The sequence below is a fragment of the Prionailurus bengalensis genome, chromosome C2 (assembly GCF_016509475.1).
Source record: "Prionailurus bengalensis isolate Pbe53 chromosome C2, Fcat_Pben_1.1_paternal_pri, whole genome shotgun sequence".
In the NCBI taxonomy this organism is placed as follows: Eukaryota; Metazoa; Chordata; class Mammalia; order Carnivora; family Felidae; genus Prionailurus; species Prionailurus bengalensis.
In genome coordinates, this window is record NC_057350.1 from 126,698,323 (window position 1) to 126,710,673 (window position 12,351).

Here is a 12,351-nt window from a genome sequence, read left to right on the forward strand (position 1 = left end):
TTGTTTACACTATTGTTGTAACAGCCCAAGCTAATACATCATGCTTAATGGTGACAAGATTAACTGTGATTGAAAGTCAGTAGCGCACTGGGGACCTGAGAAAGAGAAAGTAAAGTCTAAGATTATCCAGTGAAGATGTTAAGGGTGATTCCAGGAGAAGGAAGAAGGCAAAGTTAGCCACTGCTGAATTCATGGAGGGATGTGGGTATGGCTTTTAAGTGTGGTTTAAAAAAAAAAAAAAGACAGTGTCTTTCTATACTACTCTTTGCTTCCTTCTACCATGTCCATCTTCCATTGTTACCCTTTTTGGTCCAATTGTTTCAACTCAGAGTGATTTCTAAAACCAGACAGAAGAACTGGCACTGGTAGAAAATTCACTCTCCATTCCAAAACTAGAATGATATAAAAACATTTTAAGCTAGAGGTTCATTCACTTAACTTTCAAAATTTTAAGCTTGACATTACCAAATGTAAGAGAATATGGATCTATAGTATCTCTTTACATATTGTATGTGTGAGTATAATTTCATGCAGTCACCTTGGAAAACATTTTGGCATTGCCTCCTAAAGTTGAGCATTCATATACCCTATGACCCAGTGATTCTCTTCCTAAACACAGTATAGGAGAAGGTTTTGCAGATTTACCCAGAAGAATTTCATAGCAACACTGTTCACAGTAGCAGAAACTTGTAAGTAATTTACATGCCACCAGTGAGAGAGTGGATGAATAAATAATAATATATACTTAAAATGTAGTATTATACAGTAGTCCAAACAAATGAACTACAGTAACCCAAAATGATTAAGGTGGATATTACCAGTATAACAGAAAATGAAAAGGTAGGTGCCAAAAAAGTGTGCAAATGATATTCTTTTCATAAAGTTAAAAATAATTAAAATAAAAAATACTGTATATATATAGATCCATTGAAACTATGTTAAAAAAGCAAGGGAATGATGAAGACAGGATTCAGGAATATATTTACCTCAGGTGAGTGGAAGCAAGGAGATGAGTTGGTGAGGGAGACTCTACTATTAGATACAGTTTGCTATCAAATGTTTAGCTTTTGAGGGGTTGTGGGTTAGTAGGAAGGGGAGGAGAGAGGAAAGAAAAAAGGAAGGAAAGAAAGGAGGGAGAAATGGAAAGAGAGGGAGGCTGGAAATACACATGTACACAGGCACACATGCACACACACACACATACGCACACACACACACACACACACACACAAACACACATGTGGGTTAGGGAGGGAAGTGTGTTGTGAACCAGGGACTATGATTAATGAAATTCTGTGCATCTGAGGTTTTAAAACAAGAAATAAGTAGTTATGTTCAAAAATAACAGGAAAATCTTTGTAGACCCACAACTAAATAAATGTAACAAAAACTTCTCAAAATTAAGAAAACACTTGCAGACCAAAATAATGAGCAAACTCTTAGCAAGTAAGTGGCCACAGAAATGGCACACCCGTCACAAACAGAGGCTCTGATAGACCCACACACCCACCAGAAGTTTCCAGCTAGAGATTTCCAGCAGCAGCTGCCTACCTACCCACAGCCAGTGGAAGGAGTACTGTATATGGACCAGGGTCCAGTACTGATTTATCCACACAGGACCAGGGCTCCAGCTCTAACATAAGACATAGTTCTGAGCCATGATTTCCAGGTCCCCTGAGTCATTTTCTAGTAGTTTTAATGCCACTGTATACTGTGAATCTCCAAGAGAGGGTCATAGAGAGTAGTTTTCCTCAAACTTATCTGACTACAGAACTCTTGTGGGACTAGTATTTATTGGAACATGTTGGTTAATGCTGTCTTGTGTTGTTAGCCCATCAGAGGAGTTTTGGGAATGTGACTGGTTGTGAAGAAAAAGAGGGGTGAATCTGACGTGTGGTGTTCACCACTTTATCCTCGGTGCTTGGCATGTAAGAGGTCTTTAGTAAATATACATTGAATGAATTAATATAAAATGCGTGATAAAAGGGAAGAGCTCAAGGGCTGAGAGAGAGAGAGAGAGAGAGAGAGAGAGAGAGAGAGAGAGAAGAAAGAGATCCATGGTATATGAACTGAAATTAACCAGGAAATGTAGTTTGAATCTAGGCTCCACCATAGGCTAGATATATAATCTTGAGAAAATTTCTCAACCTTCTCATCTGTAAAATGGGGTTTGCTTACATTGCTGGGATATTGGGTAGCATACATTTAATAAAGTATATAAAGCACAATTCCTAGAACATTGGGGGTGCCCAATGAAATTTATATTAAATTATTTCTGTTTGTTCAAAGTTTTGGTCTGTTGGAGAAGGAAGAATAGCATTGGCTAGAAAGTCATCTGCAAAATAAAGAGAAAGCCAGTGTTTTAGAGCCAGGAAGGAAGACTTTAGCAGCAGTTACTACCTGTAGATGCTCTGAAGAACTGGAAGCACTACATTTGTGGTACATGAGGATATTTTATATCTCTACTTAAGGGGTGCCCAGGTGGCTCAGTTGGTTAAGTGTCTGACTTTGGCTCAGGTCATGATCTTGCGGTTTGTGAGTTCAAGCCCCACATTGGGCTCTGTGCTGTCAGTTCAGAGCCTGGAGCTTGCTTTTGATTCTGTGTCTCCCTCTCTCTCTGCCCCTCCCCCACTCATGCTCTGTCTTTCAAAAAAATGAATAAAAGTTAAAAAAATTAAAAATTATATGTCTACTTAAAAGCTCAGCTAGGTTCTGTTCACTGTGATTTGAAAGTTATATTCTGGTACAAAGATGAGATTCTTTGGTAACCTTAACTCTCTTATCAGAGAATAGTTTCATGCCTCATCTTTTGAATGTAGGTAGTTGCCAAAGAAAAAGGAAGGTGAAAAATGATGAGCAAACACCCAGCATGTACATTCCTGATATAACATAAATTGGGATGCTTAGGAAAACAGCGTTGGTGGTGTGTCTGGAGCAGCACAAGATATTGTGCCTGGCTGTGCATTCTTCAACATCTTTTTTAGCAGCAAGGGTTTGTAATGACCTTTTAGACCCACCCTCACTCCAAGCCCGCAGTGTATGAATATCCTGAAGCAGGAAGCCCTACAGAAGGCTTTCCTCTACACCAGCTGGCTTGCTGAGGGAGCTCCTTAGCTGTGACCCGTCCTTGGGCCTACCTTGTGGGCATTGTTGCCTGGAGTCTTGTATGCTGCTGTGTTGCCCTATCAGTGATGCTCTGCCTCCTCTATCATCATGTTCACTTGACTTGTAAGTCACTTATCAGAGAGCTGCTTAGGGAATTTTGGTTCATCCTTAATTGGAAATAAATCAGTATTAGTGGATAAGATAGCAGAATGAATTTAGGGCTGTAGGGGGTGTGGCTTTGAAGTACCAAGAAGGATTTTCTCATGTACAAACATGGAATCATCAGTGGCTTTTTCTTCCCCAGACCTGGAGGAGTCACACAATGAGAAGATCTAAGAGATGGAAAGGGGGAAAGCCCCACTGATATTGTCTAAGCCCTGGATCCCACTGAGTTAGGGAGAAATGTATCTGTTGCATGAAACTTAAAAGGTCTAAAGTAGTAAGAGTCTAGACATTTTTCTTATATGTACATATATCAAATATGTAAAATAAACATGTACATACACATACAGGAATGATACTGTATTACTGAGTTTTTGTTTCTCATTTAGCTTGCAGATATTTCTAAGTCAAAGTATACAGCTCTACTTCATTCTTTTTAAAGACCATATAATATTTCATAATAGGTGTAATAGTTAATTTTATATGTCAAATTTACTGGGTCATAAGGTGTCCAGATATTTGGTCAAATATTATTCTGACTGTGTCTGTAAGGGTATTTCTGGGTAAGGTTAACATCTGAATCAGTAGACTGAGTAAAGAAGATTGCCCTCTTCAATGTAGATGGGCCTTATCCAATCAGTTGGAGCCTGAAGAGAATAAAATGGCAGACTAAGAGAGAATTCCTTTCACCTGACTGCCTTCAAGCAGGGACATTGTTTGTTTGTTTGTTTGTTTACTGCATTTCTGAATCTTAAGCCTGCAAGCTTCCAGACTGGAACTACACCCCTAGATCTCCTGGTTCTCCAGCTTGCTAACTACAGATCTGGGGACTTGTCAGCCTCTTTAATCACATGAGTCAACTCCTTATAATAGATCTATATATAAATGTTATATGTAAAGAGATTTATATTGGCTTTCCCTCTGGAGAATTCTGATTAGTTCACTATGGATGAGCTATCACTTCTTTGACCATTCCCAATTATAGGTAATTTATATTGTTTTTAATTTGCCTATTTTAAATAATGCTAAATCTGTGTTGCTGGAATGGGTTTGTTTCTGTAGGAGGGATTCCATGAGCACAATTGCTGGAACAAAGTATAAATCTTATAAATTTTAACTTTTGATTTATATTTCAGATTTCCATTCCAAAAAGGCTTTCCTAGCTTTTATTCTCACCAACAATAAATCACAGTGGCTATTTGTCAATACCCACATGCACACTTGATATTTCAAATATTTTTAATTTGAAAATCCAGAAACTAAAAATTACTTTATTTTTTTAGTCAATATTTATTTATATTTACTTACATTTCATTTTCTACTGATCTTCACTCCTAATGCCATGTGTTTCCATACAGAATCATTCATATTCAGTCTGATGAACTCCCTGTAGTGTTTCTTAAAGTACAGTTTTGATGATTTTTTTTTAATTCCAGTACAATTAACATACAGTGTAATATTAGTTTTAGGTGTACAATGTAGTCAGTCAACACTCCAATACATCACCCAATGCTCATCACAAGTGCACTCCTAATCCCCATCACCTATTTCACCCATCCCCTCATCCACCTCTGCTCTGGTAACCATCAATTTGTTTTCTATAGTTAAGAGTCTGTTTCTTGGTTTCTCTCTCTCTCTCTCTCTCTCTCTCTCTCTCTCTCTGTCTCTCTCTCTCATTTTTCCTTTGCTCATTTGTTTCGTTCTTAAATTTCCCATGTGAGTGAAATCATATGGTATTTGTCTTTCTCTGACTTATTTTGCTTAGCATTATACTCTTTAGCTCTACCAACGTCAAATAGCAAGATTTCATACAAGTGGCAAGACTTCATTCTTTATTATGGCTGAATAATATTACACTGTATTACACACCACCTCTTCTTTATCCAGTTCATCTATCAATGGACACTTGAGCTGCTTCCATAATTTGGCTATTATAAATAACAAAGCTATAGACATAGGGGTGCATGTATCCCTTTGATTTAGTGTTTTTGTATTTTAGGAGTCAATACCCCATAGTGCAAGTACTGGATTATAAAGTAGTTCAATTTTTAACTTTTTTGAGGAACCCCCACCCTGTTTTCCACAGCAATTTCATGAGTTTGCATTCCCACCAACAGAACAAGAGGGTTCTTTTTTCTCCACATCCTCACCAACACTTGTTGTTTCTTGTGTTTTTTATTTTAGCCGTTCCAACAAGTATGAAGTGATATCTCATTGTACTTCTGATTTGCACTTTCCGGATGATGAGTGATGTTGACCATCTTTTCATGTGTCTGTGGGACATCTGGGTGTCTTTGGACATCTGTTCATGTCTTCTGCCCATTTTTTAATTGGATTATTTGCTTTAGGCTGTTGAGTTGTATAAGTTCTTTATATATTTTGGATACTAGCCCTTTCTCAGATAAGTTATTTGCAAATATCTTCTATTCATTAGGTTGCCTTTTAGTTTGACTGTTTCCTTCATTATGCAGAAGTTTTTATTTTTATGTAGTCCCAATAGTTTATTTTTGCTTTTATTTTTCTTGCCTCAGGTGACATATCTAGAAAAATGTTGCCACAGCCAATGTCAGAAACATTACTCCTTGTGTTCTTTTCTAAGATTTTAATGGTTACAGGTGTAATATTCAGGTGTTTAATACATTTGAATCTATTTTTGTGTATGGTGTAAGAAAGTGGTCCAGTTTCATTCTTTTGCATGTTGCTATCCAGTTTTCCCAACACCATTATTTGAAGAGACTATCTTTATCCCATTGCATATTCTTGCCTCCTCTGTCACAGATTAATTGACCATGTAATCATGGGTTTATTTCTGGATTTTCTATTCTGTTCTGTTGATCTATATGTCTATTTTTGTCCCTATACCATACTGCTTTGATTGCTATAGATCTGTAATATAACTTAAGTCTGAAATTATGCTACCTTCAGCTTTGCTTTTCTTTTTCAAGACTGCTTTGGTTATTCGGGTCTTTTGTGGTCCCATATAAATTTTGGGATGGTTTGTTCTAGTTCTGTGAAAAATGCTGTTGGTATTTTGATAGGGATTGCATTAAATCTGTAGATTGCTTTGGGTAGTATAGACGTTTTAACAATATTTATTCTTCCAATCCATGAGCATGGAATGCTTTTCCATTTCTTTGTGTCATTTTCAATTCCTTTCATTAATGTTTTATAGTTTTAACAATATATGTCCTTCAGCTCTTTGCTTAGATTTATTCCTAGGTTTTTATTATTTTTGATGCAATTGTAAATGTGATTCTTTTCTTAATCTTTCTGATACTTCATTATTAGTGTATACAAGTACAATGGATTTCTGTATATTTATTTTGTATCCTGTGACCTCACCAAATTCATTTATCAGCTCTAGTAATTTTTGGATAGAGTCTTTAGGGTTATCTCTAAGTATCATCTGCAAATAGTAAAAGTTTTATTTCTTTCTTACCAATTTGATGCCTTTTATATCTTTTTGTTTTCTTATTGCTGTGGCTAGCACTGTTAGTACTCTGTTGAATAAGTGATGAGAGTGAGCATCCTTGTCTTGTTCCTGACCTTAGGGGAAAGCTCCCAGTTTTTTCCCATTGAGTATGATGTTAGCTATGGGTGTTTCATATATGGCCTTTATTATGTTGAGGTATGTTCCCTCTCAGCTTATTTTGTTGAGGGTTTTTATCATGAATCCATGTTGTACTTTGTCAAATGCTCATTCTGTATCTATTGATATGATCATATGGTTTTTATCCTTTCTTTTACTGATGTGATATATCACGTTAAATGATTTGCAAATATTGAACCACCCTTATATCCTGGGATAAATTCCCCTTACTGTGATGAGTGACTTTTTAAATGTATTGTTGAATTTGGTTTGCTAGTATTTTGTTTAGTATTTTTGCATCTATATTCATCAGAAATATTGGCTTGTAGCTGTGTGTGTGTGTGTGTGTGTGTTGTCCTTATCTGCTTTTGGTATCAGGGTAACATTGGCCTCACAGAATGAATTTGGAAGCTTCCTTCCTCTTCTATTTTTGAAATAGTTTGAGAAGAATAGGTATTAACTCTTCTTCTAATGTTTGGTAGAATTTGTCTGTGAAGCTGTCTGGTCCTGGACTTTTGTGTTGTGGGAGTTTTTTTATCACTGATCAATTTCATTCAATTGGTATATTCAGATTTTCTTTCTTCCTGCTACTCTTTGGTCTTTGATATGTTTCTAGGAATTTATTCATTTCTTCTAAGTTGTCTAATTTGTTGGCAGATAGTTTTTCATAATATCTGCTTATAATCCTTTGTATTTCTGTAATATTGGTTTTTATATCTCCTCCTTCATTTGCGATTTTATTTGTCTCCTCTCTCTCTCTCTGATTAGTCTGGCTAGATGTTTATCCATTTTGTTGATCTTTTCTATTGTTTTTTTAGTTTCTATGTCATTTATTTTGCTCTAATATTCATTATTTCCTTCCTTATGCTGGTTTTGGATTTTGGTTCTTGTCCTTTTTTCTAGCTTATTTAGGTGTTACATGAGGTTGTTTATTTGACATTTGTCTTGCTTCATGATGCAGGCCTGTACTGCTACAAATTCCCTCTTAGAACCACTTTTGCTGCATCCCTAAGGTTTTGAACTGCTGTGTTTTCATTTTCATTTGTTTCCATGTAGTTTTTGATTTCTTCTTAATTTCTCAGTTGAGTCATTCATTGTTTAGTAGCCTGTTACTTAACCTCCATGTATTAGTGCTTCTTCCAGATTTTTTCTTGTGGTTGATTTCTAGTTTCATAGTGTTGTGGCCAGAAAGTCATAGGTAGGGCAGTACCAGGGTTGGCTAATTCAGTGGTTCAACAATATCAACAAAAGCTTTCGTTCTTTTGCCGCTTCCCCATTTTCACCATGTTATATTGGTCTATAGGTAAGCTTCCCTTAAAGGCACAAGTCAGCGGTCACGCTTACAGCCATCACATCCAGATACAACATCCAGCTGACAAGGAGTTTTCTTCCTCCTCAAGAACTGAGGAAGCCTTTCTCAGAATTCTTCCCCTCATGTCTAATTTGCCAGAATTTGGTCACAAGCAATTTGTAATGAAGGGAATGGGATTAAATTATTGATGATTTAGGGATAAATTAGGACTTAACTCTGAAACAGGTGAAGGAGGAATCCACATGCAGTAAAATCAGCAATCAGCTAACATGTCACTATTAAGATTTCCTGCATTAAATAAAACATGGTTTTGGTTTTGGTTTTTTTAAAAAAGAAGTTTGGTTCTCTCTCATATAAAGGATAGTCAGAGGCAGGCACTTCAGTACTGGTGCAGGGACTCTGTTCATTAGAGATTCAGGCTCTTTCTGTGTTCCTATTCTATTGTCCTTGGTTCTAACTTCTATCCTCAAAGTTGCCCCATGGTCTAGAAGGACTGCCTGAGCTCTAGTCCTCATGTTCATGTTGTACTCCAGAAGAAAGGGGAGGGAGAAGGAGAAAATGATGCCGTTTCCAATTGTTAATGTTTATTTTTGAGAGAGAGCGAGCATGAGCAGGGAAGGGACAGAGAAAGAGGAAGACACAGAATCTGAAGCAGGCTCCAGGCTCTGAGCTGTCAGCACAGAACCCAATGGCGGGGCTCAGACTCACAAACCGTAAGATCATGACATGAGCTGAAGTCAGATGCTCAACCGACTGAGCCACCCAGGCACCCCGTCCATGTCTCCATCTCTCTTACTGTCCTCCTGCCTTTTTATCTTTGGTTGTTCAGATGTCGTTCAGTCCTCAGTACTTCTTCAGGAGGAACTGTTCTATTAATATGTGTGATTTGTTCTGTGTAGGAGATGAGTTAAAGGTCTTCCTACATCACCATCTTGGACCAGAACTCCTTCGGGTTTCTTTTCCTTTGTTATTTGTTAATAAATGTTTCCATATCTATGTATTAACCATTTTGTCCTCTTTATAGTGTGTCCTTCCTTTATTATAGAGGGTGAGAAGCTAAAAACTGCATTTCTTAAACTCCTCTGCAACTTGAATACCAGGAGTGATTTACATTCTGCCACTTAGAATGCCATTATAGAAGATTTGGAAACTGGGCTATCTAGTCATTACATTTATGAATATCAATAAATAGGCACAGGCATTAAAGCCAGTTTCCTTCACTATAGGTCACAACTGAGATGGTGAATTCCTGGAGTTGATTTCCCACTTTCTTGAGTGTGGTAGAGGTAGGAGTTTCCCTGGAGGACCAATTGTTGGTCCTGTTCTAGGAGAAAAACCTTAGACCACACCTATCCAGCCCTTTTATTGATTTTGGAAGCAACTCATTCTCTACATTAAATCCTTCCCTGCTTAAAATAACTAGCATGGTCTCCTTTTCTACAATGGAACCCTGTGCTATACAATTCAGAGATTATAAAAAATGTTTTCCTATATTTTTGAAACCTTAAGTTTTTGCTTTTGATATGTATTTCTTTAGTCCAAGTAGAATCAATTGTGATTATTGTGTGAGGGAGTAATCTAACTTTAGAAATATAATCACCTGTCCCAACACCATTTATTAAGCAGTCTATCCTTTCTCCACTATTTTTAAGTGACATATTAATCATATACAAACTTCTCTTATAAAAATGATCTGATAAATTGAAGGAGTATTATTGTATTAGAATAAAAATTGCAGTAGTATATAGTAAATGTGTATGATTGCATTTCGATAAAAAGCCTTTCAGAAAGGAGAAACATTTTTTTGGACCAAGTTGCTTTCAATCACTCTGTGTAGTTGTCCTGGTATCAAGATACAGTTGACTGACAGAAATAAGATAAAGAAGGAGAAGACCATGTGATGTCATATACTTCCAAACACAGAAGACTAAGCCAAAGGAATATACTATCTAGGGAAAATGTCTACTCTTAGGTACCCTGACTAGAGACACCCTCCTTCATTTTAATTATAATATCACTAAAAATTTTATTTTATTTTATTTTTAATTTTTTTTTCAACGTTTATTTATTTTTGGGACAGAGAGAGACAGAGCATGAACGGGGGAAGGGCAGAGAGAGAGGGAGACACAGAATCGGAAACAGGCTCCAGGCTCTGAGCCATCAGCCCAGAGCCTGACGCGGGGCTCGAACTCACGGACCGCAAGATTGTGACCTGGCTGAAGTCGGACGCTTAACTGACTGCACCACCCAGGCGCCCCTAAAAATTTTTAAAAATACTAATGAAGGACAAATTTCCATGTAGTTGTCACTTTTCCCTTGGGGAAAGGACTCAACACATTTGGGTTGGACAGTAAATAAAGAAGTAATTTACAAGTAGATGGACTTGGGTAGTTTTTTAACATCTGCGATACTATACATACATTCTCTTTTCCCTCTGACTTGGTCAGGATTTTCAAATTCACATGATGCCACATCTATTCCCTCTACCAGCATATCCTCAAAAATGACTCACTCTCCCTATAGTCTGTGTGCTCTGGCCAGGGATTGTAGCAGTTGTAGCCTGCTTGAATTACTGTCTATTTTTTCCTGCTGAAAAGGGGGATTAAGTTCAATCCAAGGCTTTTGAAAAGGGTAGAAAAGGCTGCTAATTACAGTGTTCCTTGGTTTGTTATTGTATTCTTTTATAACTTTTCTATTTTAGTACCAACACCAAAGGATTTAAATTACTTATGACATTATAAGATGTGTTAATATCTTGTAGGCAAAACTCCTTCATTGTTCTAATTAAAATTCTTTTCTTGGTTCCTTCATGTACATTTTCTCTGCTAAGTAAACTTCAGAATCATACTTTCAAGTTTCATAAAGTATCATTTAGGCTTTTGATTGACATTTATTTGCATTTACAAATTAAATTTCTGGTGAATTTCCATCCTTACAATTTTAAGTCTTTCCTTTCAAATCAGGGTGTATCTCTATTTAGCATTTCCTTTAATTTTTTCAAGGAAGTTGTATTTTCTTTTATATGGATCTTATACATTTCTCATTAGGTCTATTGCTAAGTATTTTTTTTCTACTTTGAGTGTCAATTTTTGCATTACATTTTCTATGTGGTTATTGTTAATCTATAATAAGACTGCAGGGGTCTTTTTAACTAAGTGCCATGCCCAATGTGGAGCCTGAACCAGAACCTTGAGATCAAGAGTAACATGCTCTACCAACTGAGCCAGTCAGGTACCCCAAAGTTGCTACATTTTATATGTTGATTTTGTATGTGGATGCCTTACTAAACTATTCTAATAGTTCTGATAATTTTTCTGTTGTTTTCTTGGACTTTTTTAGGTGTACAATCATTCTATTTCCAAATGACAGTTTTATCTCTTCTTTTTAAATAATTGTACCCATTTTTCATGTCTTATTGCCTTATCTAATACCTCTAGAATCATGTTGAAAGATAGCAGTAATAATCATGTCTTCTCTTGTTCTTACCTTAAAGAGAATGCCTTTAAATCTTTACCATTGAGTATACTTTCTATAGATATCTGTTAGCTATACCATAACAAATTTTTAAAATTCTATTTAATACTATTGCCACTTTGGTGAGTAGTACAGTGATTTATCTTCATTTTTCTTTAATAAGAAATATGTGCTGAATTTTTGTCCAACATCTGATGTCTACTGGAATGATCATATGGCTTTTGATTTCTTTTTTTAAGTTATTTTTTAAATGTTTGTTTATTTTGAGAGAGAAAGAGAGAGGGCATGAGTGGGAGAGGGGCAGAGAGAGAATAAGAAAGAGACTCCCAAGAAGGCTGCATGTTGTCAGCACAGAACTGACATGGGACTCAATCTCATGAACCGCAAGAACATGACCTGAGCTGAAATCAAAACAGTTGGGATGCTTAACCTACTGAGCCACCCAGGTGCCCCAACTTTAATTTCTTAATGAAATGTTTATTAAAATTTCATAAAGAAAACTCAGACTTACATTTCTAGAACAAATCTACCTGCCCACAACTGATCACTTTGCAGAGTGACTGGTTTGGTTTGGATTTATGGATGTAGGGTTCTCTTAAATTTCTGTTAGAACACAGCATCAGGGACCTGTGTGATTATAACAACAATTTTAACATCTGTGTCATCAGAGTTCTAGAAGGAGAGGGGAAAGAGGGCCAAGTTAAAAAAA